Source organism: Anolis carolinensis, chromosome 3, assembly GCF_035594765.1.
Source record: "Anolis carolinensis isolate JA03-04 chromosome 3, rAnoCar3.1.pri, whole genome shotgun sequence".
Classification (NCBI taxonomy): Eukaryota; Metazoa; Chordata; class Lepidosauria; order Squamata; family Dactyloidae; genus Anolis; species Anolis carolinensis.
Genome location: NC_085843.1, coordinates 203,212,536 through 203,237,885, shown reverse-complemented (window position 1 = coordinate 203,237,885; position 25,350 = coordinate 203,212,536). Strand labels below are relative to the sequence as shown.

Below are 25,350 nucleotides of genomic sequence, written 5' to 3'. Positions count from 1 at the left end.
TTGATTTAAAAGACATTTTTAATTAAAAGTTTACAATAATTTATGTACTTTACAAATGAATAGAAAGTCTCTGAGATATATTTATATATTATATTATGAACCACAATACAAAAATATGTGTAAAATTTTGTACATATAAGCCTATTTTAGGCCCATAAATTATCTCTTTAGCACAGAACAAAACGTTTAAGTATTTAAGATATGATTATTATGAGATTACATTAGAAAACACAAGTAGAGCATGGCATAGTTATACCATGGAAGAAATCTACTGTCGATGTGTTTGGTTTTTACAGACATTTACAACAGATATTTAAATAAACTGTACAATAAATATGGAAATGTGCTATACATATTTACGATATGATTTCCTGAGCCTAAACTAAATCAATTTCTGTTCAGGTACACATTCCAAACTATAAGGATTTAATGGTGTCATTACAGATGCAAGAAAATTTGGCACCCAACCACCAAAAAATAACTTTCATTTGTATTTTTCTCTCTTTGTGACTACACATATTTATGTTAGCAAGCTGTGTAAGGCACTCGGGGATATAGTGAAGGTTACAGATATTAAATGGGCTGAATACTTTTAAATAACAACCACAGTCCTTCAACAGCTTGAATCACAGGCATAAACCTGCAATATACAACACACATTTACTGACAAAGTAAGCAACAATTCAAATGGATTATAGTTCAGACACAATAATTAAAAAATTGATCCAGAATATACATGTTCTGAAACTAACAAGGAAAAGCCATGTGCAATATAGTTGTGAGCATGATGCAGAGTTAAGGCTTTCCTGAGATTCTGGTGTTACATTTAATATGATCTCTCTCTCTCTATTTTCTTCCAATTTTTCCATATTGAATCTTGTTAATTCAATTAAAGCATCACTGTGAGTTGCTTCAAACATGGCCCTCATCTTCTCAGGAGTACATGCAGTGAGATGTGGGAGGAAATGTTAGGTTTCTTATGTACAAAGAACTTTTAACATGTGTTAGAGCTTTCATTCATAAATTCCTGTTCAAATAAATTCAGTTCATATGATCTTCCCTTTGTTTATATGTCAGAGAAACTCTATTAGAATTGCATGTTATTAAAGTAGGTTATTTTTATTGTATCAGAAGTGAAACTGAGGGATTAAAGTAGGTAAGTTGGTATTTTCCAATCACTGAAGTCAATTAGGCTGTGCTACAGTGACAAGTATTGGTTACACCTTGTCAGTGTAATATAACAAATACTCAACACTCATGACTCTATTAGGATTTGTAGTTTTATACCTTAAAGTATTGATGGCCACCTTTTTGGCACACTTGCTATAAGTCAAATTCAAAGAAGAGGAAGCAATATTATTTACTGCATGGAGAGGTCTTGAAAGACATGTCTTATTAAGACATTGCCATAATGTCATGCTTTTGGAATCTCATCCCCAATGTGATGGAACAGTTCACTTTAGGATTAAATAACCTGGTCACATTTATTCACAAGTAAGTTCAATCAATCTATGGGTGCTTTCTCCTAGTTAATAGGCAGAAGGCTACAATATGAGTGAGATCACAAATGCCATTCCCCTCACTTTACTTAAAAAGTTGAATTCAAAATTAATATGTAGTACAATACATATCTTGAAGTTATTGAATGTGTTATGTGTCACCATCTACATAGTGGGTAAAACATTAAAATGTGAAGCCAGAGGGACTGTCCTAATTTTAGAGTCAGGCAAAATAAAGTAGTTTTGTGTATCAATGTAATGCAAGATCTCCGAGTGTCGGAAATCTTCATTGACCCATTCTTCAAGGTACAAAATATGTGTTTCCATATAAGCAAAAGCCTCTTTACATCACATATTTACATGCTTGTTTACATCCATTCTATACAGATAGAGTGGTGCTTGTAGAAAAAGAAGAAAAGGAGATAACTGACAGATGCAGGGCAAGGAAATGGATTCCAAAACATATATACAGCATGCAACATAGCTGAGAAAGAAAAGTACTCCAACCAGTGTGTTGTCGAAGGCTTTCATGGCCGGGATCACAGGGTGGTTGTGTGTTTTTCGCTATACCTCACAACCTCTGAGGATGCCTGCCATAGATGTGGGTGAAACGTCAAGAGATAATACTTCTGGAACATGGCCATACAGCCCGGAAAACACACAACTACTCCAACCAGTTTTCAAATATATTCGTCTTTACATTCTCAGATCCTGTCCAGTACATCCTATATTACCATGCATATCCAGGCCAATAACAGCATCTGTCTCCCCAATCACTGCTGTACAATAAGACATTTTAATATAATGCATTTAAAAAGATGCCTGCATAACACACAGTACATGTCAAACGTGAATATGTTAATTTGAACTCATATTTGCCACCCAGTGTAACTTTTGTTTGAGTGCATGTGTTGAGTTTCCACAAAAGCAGGCTTCTCCCTTTGTTTTAAAGGCAACATCGCATGCACAGAGGAAACTCTGTTTTGCAGAGGAAACTCTGGATATGCACTAAAAGCTGATCTTTGTTGAAGGAGTGGCAGAACCAGGCTAATCCAAGCATAAAGATTTATGCTGCAAGCACAATAGTCACTGTGCATGGGCTTATTCAGCTCCACAAGTTCAAAAAGGCATTTGAGAGGAGCAGTTACCAGTTTGGGTCCTTCTGAGATGAAAACCACTAGGAAAAAAGCCCATCTTACAAGAGACAAAAGTGAGCATAAATTTGGGGATAACCTTCAATGTCTATATTTTCACTGAACTATGGGCATAATCCAGTCAGATGTATATGTTGTTTTAATGTGTACACTTCTGAGATCAGTGAGAGCGAGGTGTGTGCTTAGAAGTCCTCTATGGACCTAGTCATAAATCAGTCTTACTAAGCTTACTGGGACATAACAAGCACAGAGCTGAAGCCTTAAACTCTCACTGAATCCACATGGCAGTTAAAAAGGTGTAGTCCTGTGTAAATTTACTAGTGCATAAGTTTCACTGGGTTAAGCACTTAAGCGGCATGACAAAAGTGCTTAACTTAATTGAGTGATACTCAATTAAATCTTCCAGCTTCTGTCAATGTAGTGTAAAGGAATGGTCTCCCTTCTAAAAGAGCCCGGAAAGAAACTCTGGTCCAGATAGTCGGGAAAGCACTTGTAGAAGTTATAGGGGCAGATAGAGTTACAAAGAGAATGGAAAATTCCCACGGTTCAAGTGAATTTCTACTTGGATCTTACTCAATTGAGCTTACATATTTGTAGGCATGTTTAAGACTTCAGCTGAAGTGCCACTTATGAGTAAACATGCGAAGGTTTATGCAGACAGGTGCTTACCTTCAACTGGATTGTGTTGTATTTAGAAATAAAAAAAGTCTGACAGTTTTTAATGCTTATGAAATTATTGATGTCCTTTGTACTGGTTTCCAATTAGTCAGTTTACTTATAATGAAGCAGCCAGATTTCCTGTTTGTTACTTTTATGCAGCAGCAGTCAGCTCCTAATTTAGAATATATTCTATTTAATAATAATAATAATAATAATAATAATAATAATAATAATAATAATAAAACTTTATTTATACCCCGCCACCATCTCCCCTATGGGGACTCGGGGCGGCTTACATGGGGCCATGCCCAGACACCATACAATATAACAAAATAAACAGCAAATCATAACACAATATAACAGTGCAAAATCATCGTATATATATTACAACCCAAATCGGAGAAAACAATGAAAACCAGGGCAGGCAACATTGTCTTATTTAAGACAAGACAATGTTGTCAATATGTTATTGGAATGGGCTATATACTTTTCCTCTCTCATCGATATATTCATCTACATTGTAGGCTCCTAGCTCAATAGATTAACACATACAAGTAGAAATATCATTTTAGGGTTCAGCTTTACAAATAAAAACAGTTTCCAAATGTAACATCAGTACAGATTTGGGAAGTGCCGGGTCGCCTCAAATTATAAGCTTGTAAGTAGAATTAAGCTTTTAAAAAAGCCTCCAACAAACAGCAAGTACCATATGGTTTTCTAATGAGTATTTGTTTTTGTTTCCTGGGATTTTCATATTTTATGAGATGGTTCTCCTTTAAGCCATATTTAGTTAGATCTTGCAGTGTTCGCTTTCTGATCTGAATCTGAAAAAAGGACAAAAAAGTCAGTAAGTACAAAATCGTTCTAATAAAATTTAGGTCTGCATGAGTTGTGACTTACTAAGTCAAATTTTGCCTTTGAGCCATTTATAGAGGCTTATCAAAGGCTTGATAGACATCTGCTTTTATTCTGTGGGGGTTGGTAGGCATGTTGTTCTCTTACCCTTGATGCAATGAAAGTTGTACACGCATGATACAACACAGAATAATTCTCAAAGTAAGCAGGCCAAAGAGCTTAAGGTATGATATCACAAGGACAGATAAAACATAGCCAGAAACTAAAATTTCAAATCTTTCTACATTAACAAATAAGTCTGATTGGACAGTTATTATTAACCATATTGTTATGATATGAGAAACTATAACTATTGATTTATGAAATGCATAAGAATCTGACAATAGATTTTATCTTGCATTGAGTCTGTGGATAAGGGAAGCAAAAAGAACAATGTAGTTTAAATTAAACAACATATTGGGCACAACTGGGCAGTCATTGTGCTGAACCTGTTAAATGAAGGAAATGTGGGGTTAAGATCTTGGTTGTCCCATTTGTTAGTCACAACTAACCTTAATTGATTTCAATGACTTTGCTTTAGAGGAATACAACAGTGGACTGGCTTCTATGGTATGTTTAAGTGAGCAATAGGCACTTCTGTCAGGCTCCCTCCCACATAACTATATAACCTAGAATATCAAGGCAGATAATCCACAATATCTGCTTTGAACTGGAATATCTGAGTCCACACTGCCATATAATCCAGTTCAATTTGGATTTTATATAGCTGTGTGGAAGGGGCCTCAGTTTCCACGGATTTCCCTACCATTACCTCACTTTGTATCCTTTACTATTCTTCAGGATATGCTCTTAGAGAACACAGGAATATGCAATTGAAAGGAAGAGATGGATAATCTCTATTCCACAAGGGAAGGCGTGACAACTGTGAGGCTCCCTAGAAATTTTGGAAATGACACTTCAGGTATTCCTCACCATTTACTTAGTTGGTTATGGCTACTGGGGATTGCAGTTCAGCAACACTTGGAGGATCACATGATCTCTACCCGTTCATTAGAGGAAGTCCACTCACCCTTCTTGGAATCTTCCTATTGTTTCACCATATTGTGTATAGGTTTGTGTCCTCAAGTCACCTGTTGACTTATGGATACCTCATGAATTTCATTGGGTTCTCTTAGGCAAGGGATTCTTGGTGGTAGCTTTACCAGTTCCTTCCTCTGAGATACAGCTTATGGCACCTGGTATTCACTGATGGTCCCTATTCAAATACTAACTAAAGCTGACCCTGCTTAGCTTCCAAGTTCAAATGGGATCTAGGGCCTTGGGATATTTAGGCAGTGTTCACTGTACAATTGGTACTCAATAAAGATCAAAAACAGAGTTATCTTCAGCAAAAACAAGGAAGTCAGCACAGAAGTCATATTGAGCCCAGATATCATTCTGCATAAAGCTCAGAGCCTATAACAAGCATATGCACACAGCCTTGAATCTGTCTTTCTCAATGACATCCTTTAAATATATGTAGTTCTCCATAGGCCTAAGTATTTCTAACAGAATTACCAGCAATCTACAATCACTGCAGTTCTTGGAAGGGGAACTGTGTCAGTCATATTAGTATAAAACTGATGAATTAGGGGTGATGCATCCTGACATTCCCTCTATCTTTGCCTTACACTCCACAGAGAAGTGAATTAAATGTATCCTCTGCAGTTGATCCAATAAACCTCTAATACATGCAGCTACTGACATCTCCCCCCCTCTCTCTAGAGGCAAGGGTGAACCAACTGTCTCTTTCCATGCTGTTCTTTGGATGGAAAGAGTGCAGGTCACACGGAAAAGCGTACAAAACAAAAAAAATTCTTATACAGAGCATTTAAAGAGAATGTTCTATACTTTTATACTAAGACATCACATTATCATAACATCATGTAGATTCAGATCAATATGTGAAGATTTTGGAATACTATAAAACTGGCATCAATGACAGTCAGCATCAATGTTAACAAATGAATAAGACAATAATTTGATTGTAGCTAGGTATATGTTTTATGTTACAATTTTCTATCCTATCATGAACATTTGGGTTCTATTTTTAGGGTCTCTGGGCATCAAGCTTACACAAAAGCACATCAAGTCTATATGGAGTGCAGTTGGATCTCGATATCAACAGATTCTCCACAGGTTTAATCATACATGGCTTGAAAATATTAAAACAAATGCAAAAAGGAAACCTTGATCTTGCCATTTTTTTTATAAGGGACACCATTTTACAGTGCCATTGTGCATGATGGAACTTAACATCTGCAGATTTGGATCTCTGGGGGCCTTTGCACCAAATCTCAGCAGATACCAAGGGTCCACAGTATATGCTTCTTTTATTGCAGTGTTACAGACAGTTTTATTAAACAGAGCTGTCACTGTTCACTAAAATGAATGGAAAAAACTATGTTCAAAAATATGCACCATAGCTCTGAACCGAGACACAGGCTAAATGTCACAGGATTTCTTTAAAAATATTTTTTTCTGCCATCAACAAACCACAATGCAATATAAAAAAACCTTTGTGTTGGCATCTTCAAGTGAGGACAATCATTTTCAATTATTTATTATTTTTAAAAAGCATTAGAGGAAGAAGTTCAGCTCTCATGCAAAGCACAAGAAAAGACGTTATGCTTCCCTAGACTTTGTGATTATTAACACACAACTAAATCTATTCCAGAAGCCAGCACAGAGAATATGTGGCTAGATGGACAGGTTTGACAACAGTTTATTTAAACATAGTCTGAACCAAAATTCACAGTTCCATGATCTCTCCTTTAGTAGGAAAATATGAGGATAATTGTGAATGGATACAATTCCTATTTGACACTTGGCAGATGGTCCATCTGTCCTTGCAGTCAGTTCTCAACTGGGCATTAAACATATAAGCCACCATATGGCAGAGAGAAAAAAATCCAGACACTATGAGCATCAGAAGTGGGTTATTTTTACAAAGCTATTTCTGTAAGCTAGAAAAACATGATAAAAATCCTTTGCCAAATTTGCAATGTTTTGCAATGTGTAAAAATGGAATAATGTGTAATACAGAATCATCTCAAATTATACCCATCTATTTATAACCTATTATTCATAATAATAATAATAATCCCGCTTTTTATATATAAAATTTTTCAAGTTGACATTTATAATTTTGTCTAGAGGAAGAAATGAAATGCCATCCTCCCCATTATGTTTATTTGTGATGCGTCTCCCTCCCTCCAACTTGGAAGATAAGAAACGGCCATGCAATTTTTTTCTTTCCACGTTTATTTAAACATTGGAACTGAGAAAAAAAGCTTCTTATTGCTAGATTAATAACCAAAAATATGCCCCTTAGACTTTCCTAAATAGACAATGCTCAATTTTATTTTCCACAGATGACAAATCCTGGAGGAGAAATGGTTGCAGTGCAACAAATTATTTAAATTTTTAACCACCCATTTGGAAAAAATAATCTGTCCCTATTTGTATGAAACAAGGCGATTAGCATTGGATTTTCTTTCAGAAATGTAGATTCAATGCCTGCTATCTCAATACAGTTATAAATATTAGTTAACTGTTACAAATGGAAGCACAATTAACCCAAAACATCTTTTAAGCATTTCTTTAAAATCAATTTCCTGATCTTAAGAACTCAATTTTGAGTTTAACTGAGCATGTATATGGGGAATCTATAATGAAAGTGAGGAAGTGATATAGTAAATCCAGTCCTTTACTGAACAAAGAAAATTGCTAAAATGGTAAGCGCAGGATCACTTATCCAGAAATAGCTTTTCAACAGAAATTTGATCTTTGAACTGTCACCTTGGCTTAATTCCAGCGTTTCCTGGAGAGCTCTTTCTCTCAATGACAAAGCTTCTCAAATAAAATAAAATAAAAATGCTAATCTTGAAGTGCTGTCAAAGTTCATCAGCTGGGCAATCAGCACCGATCAATTCCTCCATTATTCACAGCTTATAAACATTTGGTTGGAAAATTTCCTGAGAGAATACTTCAGGTAGGGACTCTTGGGAAAACATTTGGCACAATTCACAGCTTTCTTCACAGTCAAGAAGGGTGACTGAAATTACAATCACCATCACCCCATTGAGATATTTTTAAGCAATACAATGAAATGACAAGACCCATGGAAGTGAATTCCACTGGGGGGGGGGGCACAGATCTATAAGAGTGTTCCAAAGCTATGTGGAACTCATATGTAAGGAAAGTTAGGATACTAAATGATGCAGAAAGCTTCTAGAGATAGGCAATGTGCTTCACTGCAGACAGTTGCCCTCTACATATGGGCATGTGTTTGCTAAGAATAGCCCAAATAGGGAGGATAATGGAGACTATGCTAATCCCTACTCCTCTTTCTCTCATGTAGGCTCTTCTTATTATTAAGGAAGCTGCATAAGAGTCATCAGTTAATGACCAAAAATCTATTAGCCATGAGCAAATGGCAATGTAGGCAACAGATACACCCCATTAATATCAACCACAATCTAACAGCTGTAGAACTGAAGTCCATTCTTAAAAGACCCAAGTGCTTACCATGAGAGTCGATATATATATATATATATATATATATATAAGAAAATCTCCACAAATCTCTAGTCTTTCCACAGAAATAGCTCCTAGTGGGAGTAGAAGATCTGGCATTTAAGCATCATCCTGTTAAATGAATCTTCATCAGGTTGAAGTACTGCCCTTTAGGTAAAAGTCAAGGTTTTCACTAGACATTAAGTCTAGTCGTGTCTGACTCTGGGAGTTGGTGCTCATCTCCATTTCTAAGCCAAAGAGCCAGCGTTGTGTGTAGACACCTCCAAGGTCATGTGGCTGGCATGTCTGCATGGAGCGCCATTAGCTTCCTGCAGGAGTGGTACCTATTGATCTACTCACATTTGCATGTTTTAGAACTGCTAGGGTGGCAGAGGCTGGGGCTAATAGCGGGAGCTCACTCCGCTCCCCAGATGCGAACTGCCGACCTTTCAGTCAGCAAGTTCAGCAGCTCAGTGGTTTAATCCGCTGTGCTAACAGGGGTTTAGTTACCCTTTAATTGCCTAAATACATGGAACTAATACACAGGATGGTAGATCTGATAAAGGTGGGTGATTCTCTTATTCATGTCTTCATCAGTATTTCTGTTGCCACGAATATAGTAGTAAACTAAACACTGTCCATCAGTACCAGGCAAATTATTATAATACTAATAACAGCTGGATTGTTTCAAGAACTGGCAGAGTAAATTAACTGGTCATTCTTCATGTGCCATATTTACTATCGTTCATCATTTAGCATTCTGAAAGATATCCCAGGCTGAGAGTAAATACTAGAGGGTTTCTATTGGCATTAGCTTGACATCACTAGGGACTTGCCAGTACATCAGGTCTTATTTAGCTCATTAGCCCTCCCCAAAATAGAAGCCAGCAAGTCAGGAGCCATTCAGTCTTTTTTCTGGATTTGAGACAAGGCTAACAACAGAGCATCCTTTGGAGGGAACATATTGGGGCGCCAGCTCTATTTTCACCAGAATTTGCAAAGAAGACGAACAGCTGGTTGTGATATTGGGGGCTAAATTGAACTCTAAACCAATAATGTCCAAGATTGTTGTGGCTCCTTGATTTTCTGTCAGTTAGATGGTGAATCCACTCCAGGTTTTAGCACAGGCATACAGGACCTAAAAACATTCCCAAAACAGCTTTAGTGCCTTGGATATCTTCTTTAGTGTGAATTTAAACCTTTAATGGAGTCATTTCCCCATGACATGAACACTACCAGCTGCCACTGGTCTAATGTATGGAAACGACTGTCTTTTGTTCCATCCTGAATTGCACCAAAAGAGATGGAAGGAGCGGTCCTAAATAACATAGATAGGTTTTCCATTAGACATAAACCCAAGCCTCATGTACTGAGGCAGAAAAGTATTTCCTCATTCATAATGAATATATAACTATTATTACATATTTAACACAGTGGCGCAGTGTGTTAAAGCGCTGAGCTGCTGACTTTGCAAACCAAAAGGTGGTAGGTTTGAATCCGGGGAGCAGATTGAGTGCCCGCTGTTAGCTCCAGCTTCTGCCAACCTAGCAGTTCGAAAACATGCAAATGTGAGTATATCAATAGGTACCGTTCCAGCAGTATGGTAACAGCGCTCCATGCAGTCATGCAGGCCACATGACCTTGGAGGTGCCTATGAACAACGCTGGCTCTTCGGTTTAGAAATGGAGATGAGCACCAACCCCCAGAGTCGGATACGACTGGACTTAACGTCAGGGGAAACCTTTACCTCAACATAGTTAGCTGTTATTAATAGTATTAAGGTAATATAAATATGTTATAGAGAGGTTGAAAATGCCACCAAAATAGAGATGAAGAAGATCAAAGAGCCAGCTACATTCTCTAATAGTAAACTTTGAATAATGGCCAGCATGTGACAGTGGCTTGAGCATTGGACTACAATGCTGGAGACAAAGTTTTGAATCCTTGCTTGGTCATGAAAATGCCCTGCGTGACCCAGGGGAAGTGACACATTTTCAGCTTCAAAAAAAACAACAGATTCACCTGAGGATTGTGTGTCCTTATGTCAGAAATGACATGAGGGCACACAATGACCATAATACTCTGAATACAACATTGATGTGGCCCACAATGGTCTGGGCAAATGGCAATGCTGTGATAGAGTTTGATAAAAGTTAAGGAGGTTGTTGAAGATGTATGAAGCAACTGGGCACAAAATGAGTACACTATTATACTTAGGATCTTGGTTTACACCTTATTCTGAGAATCTTCTACTTGTGTTGCTACAGCTAAAATGAAAAAAAAAACAACAACCCTAGATATAGCAGATAAGTAAGTATTATACACAAATGCCATCCAATTGTTATTTTCTGCATCCCTTTGAACTCTGGCCCCAGCATCACAACTGTATAATTCTGTTTGAGGCTTGAACCGGCTTCATCAAGCCTCTGAAGAAGTGAAAAGGAAAATCTGAAACTAAAATAAATCTGTTAGTTTGAGAGGCATCAGAATATTCCTCTCTGGTTCTCCTATGTACTAAAACTATCCAGCTAGCATCCTTGAATTAGGAATATTTGCTATATTCTATGAGACAATGATGTTCCATAACAATTGACCTTTGAATGCACCTGAACTCTGATAGACAAACCACCTGAGTAGATGGGGATATCCAACAACTGCATTAGTATAATTATTATTGTATTCATGCAGTTCTGCTTAAGAGTTTCTGATATTAAGTCATTTTGAGAGTACTTTTCAGTTTTGAAAGCAGAATTGAAAAGCCTTAATTAAAGAAATACCATAATGGACCAAAGCGTACCAAAAGTAGGCTAATGATTTAATACATATTGAACTGTTGTGGTCTTATAAAGGGCCGCTGAAATGGATGACAAAGACCAGATCTCATTGTTGGCTGCTGCCCATGATCATTTATGGTCTTGTACAGGAAATTAAGTCATAGAGATAAAGGCTGCGCAATAGATGTTCTAGCTCCTTTGGGATTCCTAAATGAACAACACAGTAGTAAAAATCCAGATGCAAAACCTTATAAGCGTCTGCATCATCAATAATGCCTTAAGGAAATCAGATATATGAGAGCTATGTGGCTCATGAAAGAGAGTAGCTGGCTGATTCACTAATGCTACCAGGTAGTAAATAAGGAAGCTTGTTAAAATAGACTAATGAAATTAATCCCCTTGCCAGCTCTGGTAATTTCAATAGTGAATGTGCTTGGGAAGAGTACATGAAACTCAGAAGGAAATAGACTTCCTCAAAGTCTGTTTCCTCAAAGATTAATTTCATGTATCTTTGTTAATATTTGCCCATAATCTAACCTACATGTATTTGTTGTAAATATCATGTGTTCTATCTAAAGGCAGGATATATACAGAACTGTATGTCTCAGCAATAAGAATGATAAAAAAATGTTTATTTTCAAGCAGAAAACAAAGAGTACTAAATACAACATGCAAAATGGAGACAAACAACATCATGTGGCAAACAGATGTCTTTCAACATTTAAGGGAGCATAGCTTGTCAACAATATAGTGAGCATATTCTTTAGTTCAGGGTTCAGCAAGTACTAGAGCAGTGGTTCTCAACCTGGGGCCCCAGATATTTTTGGCCTTCAACTCCCAGAAATCCAAACTCCTGATAAACTGGCTGGGATTTCTGGGAGTTGTAGGCCAAAAACATCTTGGGACCCCAGGTTGAGAACCACTGCTCTAGGAACTGGCGGTCCAATCTTCCCAATAATCACCCACATCCTCATCACCCACATTCCTGTAATCAATGAAAAAGTAAAACAACAACAACAACAGACAATGACAAAAATGCCCACTGGAATCTCTGAGGGATACAAAGGGTTGTTCACTCTCCAACAATAGTACCAAAAAGGTTACAAATCAGTTTTTGCTCAATTTTGGATTCAATTTGGTTATTTGGGGTGCTGATTCAGAAAATTGCATTGAATAGACCACATCAGCTCTAGTTTCTGATACAGAACATATGCCATCCAGTAGTCGCCATCTGCTTGCCCACAGAAAACCATATTTAATAAGCCTCGGCACTATAAGAGGGTTTCGAGAGACCAGCCACTCTCATTGCAATGGTGTAGTAATGGTGAGGCTGCAGACCATATTTTAGTTCTTGTGGGCCACTGGTGGTCCATGGATCACAGGTTGGGAACCACTGCTTTATACAAAATGAAAGGGAACAAGCAAGAGGGCAAGCTTCAAATACATTCCAATATATAAAACAAGGCAAAAAAAAACCCCAAACACTCCATTGGTTTTCTTTAAAATATTTCTGGGGTACAAATATCCATGCTTTTGCTTTCATTTTCTTAATGAGAAGGAATTGAGGGGGGCATAAAAATAACCCCATGGCTGCATGCAGCCCATTGACCAAACTTTTCCTTGTTTGTTCCTTTATTTCAAAATTTAGATGACTGAATGGAACCATTTTCAGCACTCTACTTGTGGAAGATGTTGTAGAGTGCTTAAGAGGCAATATATATATTGCTACTTCATTTTTTGTGTTCTTGGTAATGTATGCAATACATTATTTATGAACAAATACACAAAGTATTCCTTTTGGGAAAATAACAATCATTGTGCTTCTGGGACTACTTAAGAAGCTTTAATATCAGCACTGGCTCTTTTCTTTATAGAAATATCTATTTTTAATATTGTACAATTTGTTTGCAGAGACGTAACCAACATATGACTTAGCCCATTTTGATTCTGCTACAATTCAGTAGCAGTTGTGACAATGGCTTCAGTGACTGCTGAAATGATTTCTGCATATATATAACAAAGTATTATATGGACTATTCCTGTTTCAATGTGCTTTGTGTACAAAATGAATGCAATATGATTGTGATGGACACATTGGCTGGGATCCAATGTCTCCCTCAGTACCGAGTAAATATCTGCATGTGGAGATACACTGAACCAGCACTGCACAATCCAAAAGCAGAATAGCAGTATGTCCCATTGTGCCATGTGTAACCACAATGTGCAACAAATCAGAAGCATAGTGTGCACATTGCTATATGCATATTTTCTTTTTTGCCACTGTTTGTTGTGCTATGGCAAATAGTTTGCACTAGGCTTGTGCACGGATTCAGAGTGGTTGATTCCTTTCAGCCAATCGGGCTTGTTTGGCTTGACTGGATGGCTGTAACTGCAAGGGCCCAGTCGTCACGTTTTTCGTCCATTACAGGACCACGTGTAGCTGATCACAACTCCCCCCCCCCTATTCAGCACCACGCAGGGTGGAAAAGCTGCCACGTGTTGCTTGCACTGGGTTTCCCTGTGAGACCTGCCTATTGGGCCAATCAGAATAGAAGAATGCCATGACATGTCTTATGCAAGCTATGTCCCAGGAAGGATGCTTCCTTAACCCTGTTCTTCAAATCCACACTCCCAAGAAAGGAAGATAGGAAAGGGTCCCAGGAAGGATAATAATAATAAATAATAATAACTTTATTTTTATTTTTATTTTTATTTTTTAATAATAAACAACCTTTATTTATATACTGCTCCATTTCCCCCAGAGGACTCAAGGCGTGCCAAAAAAGTCAATAGTCAAAACATCATACAACAGCACGAACATAACAAACATAATAAAAACAACATCATACAAATTAAATTATTATTATTATTATTATGTACAAATTAAATTCATATGTATTTGTTTTATTTGTTTAAAAACCAGGAGAAACATATACAAAAATTGAATGGATAGTTGTACCCACGAATTTCCCCAATACAGTGAAAGTGGGGGAACATAATGGTAAAGAAAAGTAGGAAAAATAAAAGATAAAAGAGAGAATGAATAAAAAAAAAATACATACATACACACACTTTTGTCGACTTCCGATCTCTTCCATAGAAGTTAGGAGTTAAGCTCCAAGTGTTTTTAAAAGAATATGTCTTTCCTTTCTTTAATATGCAATTACCTCCCTACTACCAAGGTTGATTTTTTTTCTTTTTTTTTCCTTTCAATATATATATATATATGTCCATATATATATAATATTTGGGATTCGACTTTCCTTTTTTCTCTTATTTTAAGTATTCTTTTAAAAGGGTCCAATCTGCTGATTTTTTTGGTATGCTTTGATTTCTTTTAAGGCATTGTGTTAGTTTGTCCATATTCCTAATGTCTAATATTTTTAATTTCCAATCCTCCATCCGGGGAACTTCTTTCAATTTCCAATTTCTTGCGTATATTATTCTGGCAGCTGTCACCAAGTAATTGAATAATATGTCTTTACTTATGTCCATTTCAAAACCAGGCATTCCTAGAAGAAAGTATTCTGGTTTCATTTGAAATTTCAAACCTATTATTTCTTGAATTTTTCCATGAATTTTTGTCCAAAATTCTTTTGCATTTTTACATGTCCACCACATATGGAAGAAAGTCCCCTCCTGAGTTTGACATTTCCAGCATTTGTCTTGTAGGTTTTTATAGCATCTGGCCAGTTTTTGTGGTGTGATGTACCATCGGTACATCATTTTGTACCAGTTCTCTCTTAAATCATATGCATAAGTATATTTCAGTCTCTTATTCCAATTTCTTTCCCAGTCTTCCATTTTTATCGGGTGGCCTATGTTTGATGCCCATTTGATCATACAATCTTTTACCGTTTCGGTTTCTGTTGACCATTCCAGAAGTACCTTATATGTTCTTGCTATTTATTTATCTTCAGTCCTGCTACCTTCCCATATTCTTCTATCTTTGTCATCCATCTCAATATGTTGTCCAGGGGGTTTTCTATAATGCAAATTAAGTCGTCTGCAAAAACTCGGACTTTATATACTTCTTTTCTAATTTTTGTTCCTGTCAGGGTTTTATCTTCTCTTATATTGTTCAGTAATGTCTCTAAACATAATATAAAAAGTAGGGGGGACAGGGGGCATCCCTGCCTTGTACCTTTATTTATCTTAAAGCTTCTTGTATCCGTCCCGTTTATTGTTATGTTGGCCTCTTGATGGTCGTATATCGACATTATAGCATTTGTGAAGTAGTGACCCATGTCCAACTCCTTAATCATGAGCAGTAAAAAGTCCCAGTTCACATTGTCGAAGGCCTTTTCGGCGTCTAAGGCCATCAGGGCGCATTCTTTTTGATTGTTCTTTTCGTAATATTCTATAATATCAATTATTATTCTGACATTGTCCTTTAGGTGTCTTTGGGGCAAAAAGCCTGTCTGGTCTTCCTTAATCCAATCTTTCAAAAAACCTTTTAGACGGTCTGCCAGTATGTTTAATAACTTTATTTTTCTACTCCGCCTCCATCTCCCCAAAGAGGACTCGGGGTGGCTAACACAGGGCGAGGCCCGAGGACAATAAAATAGAGTAAAACAAATAAAATAACATGAATAAAACCAATCATCAGTATAAATGCAATACAGTATCCAATAAAACCACTCTAAAACATGACATATTGAAATGGAAAGACAGCCAATTTGGAGAATGGAAAAGAATTGGAGGGCCTGGGAAGCAAAAGTGCAATAATTATATTATATTATATGTTATATGATGCCTTTAGGGCGGAGAGGCCAAAGTGCTAAGCATACTCAAAACAATGGAGTGAGGTTGAATCTAGTTGAGTCTAGAAGAGGGTAGGATAAAATGCAAGGTATAATGTATTCATTTAAATAAGATTTTGATCCTGGGGACTAGATTATTCAAAAGTGCACTGGTAGAGCCATGTCTTTAGTTCTTTTTAAAAAGATGTTAGGGTGGGTGCTTGCCTGATCTTCCTAGGAAGGGAGTTCCAGATCTGGGGGGCCACAACAGAGAAGGCCCGCTCCCTCGTCCCAGCAAGCTGAGCATGCGATGGAGGTTGGAGCGAGAGAAGGGCCTCCCTGGCTGATTGAAGAAATTGTGCAGGTTCATAGGGGGAAACACGGTCATGAAAGTAGGAGGGTCATGAAGATAGGCGGGTCCCGAAGGATGCTTCCTTAACCCCATTCTTCAAACCCAGACTCCCTTGAAAGGAAGAAAGGAAAGGATACTTCTTTAACCCTGTTCTTCAAACCCAGGCTTCCTTGAAAAGAAGGAAAGGAAAGGATCTCAGGAATGGAAAGGGGAGCCTTGTAAGTTCCCCATTCCCACAAATAGGCTGGATTTTCCCGGATCTTTCAGCTGCGTACTGGAAATGGCTATTCCAGAGTATCCTACAAATGGACCTTGAGCTTGTTTGGACGTTCAAACAGGGGAATGCAGCTATCGTACACCCAGGACCAAAGACTGGAGACCTCGGTACACTCCTTCTATACCTGGGACGTCGTTCTCTTCCACTGAGCGCGCAGCTTCGGGAGGGACACACATGGAGTGGTGAGGGAGGAAGGGGACACCCGCCTAGGCAGCCAGATCAGCCGAATCAACCCTGCCGATCAATGGGGTGACAGATGTCACAGCCAGATCGCCCTCACATCCGAAATGGCTATTCATCAACCCACTCATTTTTGGGAGGAGCACAAAAATGGATCCATGGGTTTCCTGCAATTTGGCCAGCAGAAACAGATTGGCGTTCAGCTGAAATGCACAAGCCTAGTTTGCACTGCATTTGTAGCACAACTTATACATTTATATGTCACTAGTAGAATGCCAGTTGTTGGATATGTTGTATATATCAAAAAATATCTACTCACCCTCAATATATATTGTTGAATCAAACAATTGCTTAATATGCAGATCATCTGCATGTGTCTGTCTCAACATGTCCTCAGATAACTGTATATCTTATAATCCTATGCAGTGAATCAACATATGGCAGCAACAATTCTTATAAGGGTTTCTTTTAGATAGGTCAAAACTATTGGTAGATTGCTGGAAGTTGTGATTTTTCTTGCTGAAATTCTAATTAAAAACAAATAATCACATGCCTTTTCTGTTGTCTGGGAATATTTTTTGCAGTTCCTGGCCCCAGCTGCAACCTTTCATTCCCACTCCTGAGGAGATATAATTTTCATTAAGACACACCAGGTCAAAGAAGTCTCTTCTTCTCCCCCCTCCCTTTAAAAAAAAATAGAATGACACTCTTCTAGGACATTGTATTAAGGACATTACACTTCTGTACTAACAATATAATTTTTATAAATGAGGATAAATTTGCCCTTCTGATCATATAACTATCTCAGTCAACCATGCCTCGGTTTTTAAAAAATCAACTTTTACAAGCGACCTAATGCTAATCCAAGTTATTTCTATTAACAGGTCACCAAAGAATAGAAGAGATAGGTGTGGCAACACTTGGCAAAATCCATCAAAATCAAGCAGCTATACTGAAAGAACTCACACTGATTTAAATCCATCTGGAAGAGGCCTATACCATTAGTCATAAAGATGGGAATTAATCCAAATAGTACATTTTCTGAATTATTTATTGCACCAACAGTCTCTCACAGGATGTCATAACAAAGTACCAATTAAAGCCCATGCCAGTTATCTTAGGTGGTGAGATGCTGGGCATTGCAGGATTTCAGACACCCTCTTAGATAAAAAGGCTGTTAAGAGGCAAGGAGTCATGATTATTGCAGAAAGTGCTTCAAGTGAAAGCATAGTACTATTTAGGAAAGCAGACCGTTAATAGACGGGAAATGTAAAGTTTAACTTAAGGCTATTCCAACCGCAAAACTCAAGGTTAGAGCAGCAAATTCAGGTCAACAGACACCCTTTCGACAATTCATGCTGTGTAAAAGAAGGGGGAGGCACACCAGTGGCACGAGTGTGTCAATTCAGATTTTCTACTTTAATCTCTTTTCTTCTCTTGCTTCAATAAACATGTTTAATGGTATTGAAATCCGGTTATCTTTGTAAGTGCCCCCTTGATGACAGCTTTCAGCTAAAAAAATTCTCTAGCTTTTTAATGTTTAAAATGGATTTAAAAAGCACGTTTATAGATTTATCTGAGTCTGAAATTGTATAATGTTTACAATGACTCCGTTTGGAACATCTGCCACAAATCAAGAACTATGATTCCCAAAGCAATGTGTCCTTCTGAAGTTGGATAATACAGCATTGAAGCAATGAAGCTCACAACTGTGTGTGGGAAATCCAATTAATTGTGCATATTTTAAAAGGTGGTTAAGAAATTAAGAATCCTAGAGACAGAGATGGCTGTAGAGCAGGCATGGGCAAACCTTGGCCCTCCAGGTGTTTTGGATGACAACTCCCACAATTCCAAGTTCAAAACACCTGGGGGAACAAGGTTTGCCCATGCCTGCTGTAGAGGCTCATATTCCTTTCCAGCCGTGCATTTTCCATACGTTGATTACACTGTGTAACACAATTTTTGTTACACATAACTATTAACCCCTTACTCAGGAAGAACAATTGATTTTTCCCTCACTGTGAGAAATGATTGAAAACTGCAGTTTTCGAAGAATATTTGTAGTTTACCACCTATGTTGTGCACATTTTTCTCAAGCTAAAGCCATTTTCTGTATAGAATAAAATAGCTGTACAGACAACAGATTTTCCTCTGTGAAAATACTCTGTTGAAGCTTTTTTTGCATATTAAATGCTTTCAGAATAGAAAATTCTTTATTGTGTATCTAGAATAAACCCCACATGGCTAAGCTTCTCTTTATCAAGATTTTCTAGTATTCAAGAATTTTATTTTGATGATATTTTTGAAAATGCTTTCCATTCTTATCTTAATTTCACAAGTTTCTTTTTTTACATTTTTTACTATGTAAAAAAGGTTTTATTTAGTACAACTCAGTACCAACAGTGGATACATTCCTAGACTTCATAGGGATATTGGGGTGAAACATGCTACAATGGTAGAACATGTTTGCCACTGTTAGCCCATCAAATTTCAGAACGTTTCACTTATCCGTGGGTTTTGGGGAAATTTTCAAAGTTTTTATAAACAACATTTTAAAAACTATAATTTTTCTATACAATGACACAAGATAACAGGGGATAATTCCCCTCAAATCTCAGAAATATTCATACAGCTACCAATTTTAGGGAATTTTTAAAAGTTTTGACAAAAATGTTTTTTTTTAAAAACCCACAACAGCTATCTCCTTGAATGTCTCTCATATTGAACAATAGAAACCAATATTAACCAATTCTACATTTTCATAGAACCGTAGAGTTGGAGGGGACCCCCAAGGCCATCTAGTCCAACTCCCTTCTTCCAGGCAGAAAGGCACCATTCAAAACTCTTCTGACAGATGGACATCCAGTCTCCAAACTAATTCATATACTTCCCCTACTGAGTTGGGAGTGACCACCAAGGGCCATCCATTTAGGGATTTCTTCCCAGCCCAGCACTGATTTAAATATAATATAATAATAATAATAATAATAATAATAATAATAATTACTATTACTACTACTACTACTACTACTACTTACTAGAAGTATCAGCCAGTCCTCCTCTTTGCAGATTGCAACTGTGGCTGGCTACTGCTAGGGAGGGACAAATCTCGTCTCTTATACTGATTGAAGCTTTCTGATGCAAGCTGAATTCTGGGAAATGTAGTTTAGGGCAGGGCATTTTGAGTTTTCTGGCAAAGGGTTCCTTGCCTTCCCAAACTACATTTTCCAGAGTTCTTTCCCAACGAATTCTGCATTCTCCCTGCTTTTTCTCTCCTAATGGTGAGAGGCCATTAATTTAAAGAGGAATGGGAGCCTTTTTGGCTGCTTGCTATGAATATAAAACTGACTTTGGGAGGCTTCTGAGCATTACAAAATTAAAACAAAAAAGGATTGGGTACATTTTGATTCTTAGGTTTTAGGTGCAGAACATGTCCACATGATCAATATCATATCAGAAATACAGATTTAATAAATTTTAATATGTCTTCCAAAACTTCTGAAATGTTTGCACAAGCCTAATATATACCAAAGAGTCATGCTGTGGGATCTATACAATGCCTACAGACTACATATTTTGTCAGATGTAGATAGATGAAATCATGTGTACTGGTCCTGCAGATACATGGATCACATTGCATATGCGCTTTTGTCATGTTCATATACACTCATATATTGTTGATTCTTTTCTAAAACAAGGCATTGCTCACATTCTTCATCCTCTTGTTTGGAATCTACCCAGTGAACACATATACGAACCTAGATATTTTTCAGTAAACATTTCATACATTGTACTGCATGTTTGAATCATCAAAATAAGTCAAGGAAACAGAATTTAGGTTCAGGCTATGTCTTCCAATCCAAACCAAATGTGTCAAAATCACCTTTTAAATTAAGCAGAGTTGTAAAACAGTATGTGCTATTGCATGTTAAGAACTCATTTCTATAATGTGGTTGTAGAAAAACAAAGCATTTAAATAAAAAGGAAATTGGGATTGCCCAGGAAGCAGATGGCTGCATAAGGACCCCACCCTGACCTCACTAAATGTGGGTATCACTGTCACCACTTATTCTTCTTGGCTTATGGCCAAGTAATTGGATTAGATCATTATAATCTGGATTTGAATGTACAAGCAGTACAAACACAATTTAGACAATTATCACTTAATGCAGCCAGACAAGAAACTCTGATCAGCTCCTCATCAAATAATGGAATTGTTTGTGCTCCATCTTCAACAATTTACACATTTTATGGCATGTGTTATTTATTCTCAGGTTCACAAGATACATCAGACAGAAGAAAATGTGCAAAACTCAGGCTTCCCTTGATTCATTTGCAATATTTGCTCAATGCCAGAGCTAATATTTTTTTTTAAAATTATATATTCCATAGATAAATATGCAAGTTTTTATCAGATGAATCCCTTGGCCACCTAGGCCTGGCTGTGCATAACTTATTTGCTGTGCACTCTTATTAAATATTAATTATAATAAATAGAATTAAAGAGGCTAGCTGACAGATTGTATTTTTCCTTGCCTAGGAAAATGAGACAGAACTGATTGGATTTTAAATGGCTTTCTACATTTCTTTCATCCTTGACCCTCTGAATAAACCAGGGGAAATGAACACTTTGACTAATTTATTCTCTCCATTGAACATGGGTCAAACTATTAAATGTGCGTAATTATTGTGTATATAAAATGTAGTGGCACATGTTTTCCAAGGACTATTTTCTGAAATATAAGATAGAACTCAAGCTGTTATCATTTGCATATTGCTTATCATGTGACTATATATTATTGTCCTTACATTAAAGCAGCCAATATCTGATCCCAATCCAACAGAGGCTTGCCAAATGAAAGTCCTTCCAATCCACTGAAATCAGATGGACAAGTGACTCATGGATGACATGATTTCAATGGAAGTGAGGTCCAACAAACTTTAATAATCTACAGTGTGCCTTTCTTTTGCCAATGGAAACTCTTACTCTATAAACCAATTTGTCTCCAGTATATGACACACAGGCCCCTTCTACACTGCCATATAATCCATATTAAAGCAGATAATCTGGATTTTGTATGGGAGTTTAGAAGGGACCCAGGAAGGAGATGGGTATAATGAGGATATTGGACCCACAAAAAGCAGTTTTCCTGGATAATTCAACTTATCATTATTCATGGCTACTATTAATTACATGATTTCTGGAGGGTTGGGAATGTTTGCAGAAAGTCTTGTAAAGAAATGCTTTAGCCTAGTCAAGAATGCATATAAATGTTGGAATTAATGAGCAATGGGATGTAATCCTAATGAATCAATAATTTACCACTCACTCAAACATCAATGTGAGAGTATGATGTTGGATTCTACTACTATATACACTAATTAATCATTTTCTTTAGGCTAATTCAGAGCTTTCTTTGTTCCTGTTTGCTTAATGATAGCAACAAAAATCTGGGATTTTAATTTTTCCTACACATGCATCAGCCTAAACATAAAAGGAAGACCTAATTTTTAAATTGAAATTAATAGATTCAAAAGCACAGACTTAGTACTCTCATTCTTTCTAAGATACTGTTACTTTTCTGTAAAGGTTACAGCCAAAATTGTCTTCACGCTGACAAGCTATCAAATCAGTGGCATATTTAGTGCAAATACATGTTGAGGGCTTATACAGTATACTGTCTAAAGCACTATATTTCCAAAGGGCATGGTGGGGGAAAAAGAGGCAACCCTCATTTAGCTCCAGCATATATGCAGGGCAGAAAAATAATGGCTCATACTAAGGAAGAACTAGGGTGGGTGATGAATACATTTTGCCCTTCCTTCAGATTTTTGTCTTATGCCCTTGACATACATGAGATGAGAGACACTTTAGCACCTCTTTCACATGCAACATCTTTCTCAAATGTAGCCAAAGGTTTTTACCAGGCACTATTTCACCAATATTAAACCAAGCAATAGTTTCTGTGTGAATTCTATTTATTTCAATATGATACCATTAGATTGTAGATTGTGCTCTAGTTCAATGGGACAGACATTGTTTACTTATATTAAAGGCCATAGATTTCTATCATATTATCAATTAAGGGGGAGCCTCCGGTGATGCAATTTGAATACTAGGGATAAGTGAGAACCATTTTTAATGATCATATTCCACCCCTTCTGACTTTATTATAAATCACAGAGTTAGTATGACTGTTCGAAATGGCAGAAATCTGTTCTGTTTTTGTTTTGAATTTCAGGTCCGTCCATTGTCTCCCCCCCCAAAAAAGTTCTGTTTACAAGAAGGTTTTGGGAGATTAGGTGGGAGGCCATTTGGATTAGTAATTCAGGATCTAAAGTCCCATTTCCATTGCGGGAAGACTCTTCCCAAAACAGAAGGGGGCCACCCAGAATTTGAAATGAAAGCAGAACGTATTTCTGCCATTTTGCACACACCTGTGAGCCACCTCTCCACCAAAGTCAACATTGACACTGAAATACAACACCGCCTGAGCTCTGTGAGTGCAGCATTCTTCCAAATGAAGCAGAGAGTGTTTGATGACCAGGACATCCATAGAGATACCAAGGTGCTCGTTTATAAAGCCGTTGTTCTCCCAACCCTGCTCTACGCCTGTGAAACGTGGACGGTCTACAGACGTCACACTCAACTCCTGGAGCATTTCCATCAGCGCTGCCTCAGAAAAATCCTGCAAATCTCTTGGGAAGACAGGCAGACAAATGCCAGCATGCTGGAAGAAGCAAAGACCACCAGCATTGAAGCAATGCTCCTATGCCATCAACTCCGCTGGACTGGCCACGTTGTCCGAATGCCCGATCACCGTCTCCCAAAGCAGCTACTCTACTCCGAACTCAAGAACGGGAAATGTAATGTTGGTGGGCAGGAAAAGAGATTTAAAGATGGGCTTAAAGCCAACCTTAAAAATTGTGGCATAGACACTGAGAACTGGGAACCCATTGAGCGCTCTAATTGGAGGTCAGCTTTGACCAGTAGTGCTGCGGAGTTTGAAGAGGCACGAATGGAGGGCTTAAGGGAGAAACGTGCCAAGAGGAAGGCCCGTCAAGCCAACCCTGACTGGGACTGCCTCCCACCTGGAAACCAATGTCCTCATTGAGGGAAAACATGCAGATCAAGAATAGGTCTCTTCAGCCATCTATGGATCCATCCCCAAGACAACAGAAATTGAGGACCATCATCCTCGAACTACGAGGGATCGCCTAAGTAAGTAAGTAAGTAAGTAAGTAAGTAAATAGGGATATAAGAATGGTATAACATTTTGTTTACTGCCTCATATGATAAATAATGCAACTATTCCTCTTTATTTTAATTCCCCAAATGAAATGAATATAAATTAGAATACAGTAATTTTGCATAGGCTGATAAGCGGACTCCAGAGAATGAATGAAACACAATGCTCTTAAAAAAAGAACATCCACCTGGGAGTGATAAGTATTGATGTTAATTACATGTCCATTATTAAAATAGGATCCATCGAGAAGATGGAATGGCTACAATGTGGATTAACACATTATCTCCCCCACTCAAAACACACACACTGTTATTGTTCCGAGAGGCAACCCTGTACATTTGTTCTCTTTGTCCAGCTGTGTGCTCTTGTTTGGAATCTAACTTCAATGCTCAGCAGGGCTGTCTAATCAATGGCAAGAAGCCATGACAATTTACAAAGTGATGGCAGACTAGTCTTTTGGTTTGCCCAGAAATCTTCGGAAAGCTGTTTGTTCAAATGGCTGGCTCTTGCCTGGAGACATTTCTCCAAAGCTTTTCCAGTCTGAAAACACCAATGTGACTAAATCCTGCACAACAATGGGCTCTTGTCTGCTTGTCCCCAAAGGCCTGGGTGTTCCAGCAAATCACTGGCAGATGGGAGCAATCAATTCTTTACCTATAAACGCTATCACTGCCTCTGATGCAACAGCTGTGAAGAAGCTTAACAGATGTGAGGGCCTTTTAAAATGGTAATTATGGTGGTTAACCCTTACAGCACATGTGAACGACACAGGAGACTAATAAATGGATAAAAGCAATATCACAAGGACCCTAGATACTAAAAATCTTGGTGAAAATCTAACATTATATCAACACAAAGTGTTGAGAGACCCTTGATATATAAACATTTAAAAATATGCTGCCACACCTCCTTCTACATCAGACATTGGCAAACTTTGGCCCTCAACGTGTTTTGGATTTCAACTCCCACAATTCCTAAGAGCCTACTGACTGTTAGGAATTTTGGGAACTGAAGTCCAATACACCTGAAGGGCCGAAGTTTGCCCATGCT

At 37.6% G+C, this 25,350-nt stretch overlaps 1 protein-coding gene across 19 annotated transcripts in view; it reads right to left on the bottom strand.

The window, feature by feature from the left end:
• The window catches only part of jakmip3 (Janus kinase and microtubule interacting protein 3), a 166,807-nt gene continuing 141,457 nt past the window's right edge, over positions 1 to 25,350 (bottom strand). For all 19 annotated transcript variants that reach the window (XM_062976094.1, XM_062976093.1, XM_062976089.1 and 16 more), the window contains one exon: positions 1 to 4,137. The gene's annotated coding sequence lies outside the window, so the exon portion shown is untranslated. The remainder of the gene's footprint in view (positions 4,138 to 25,350) is intronic.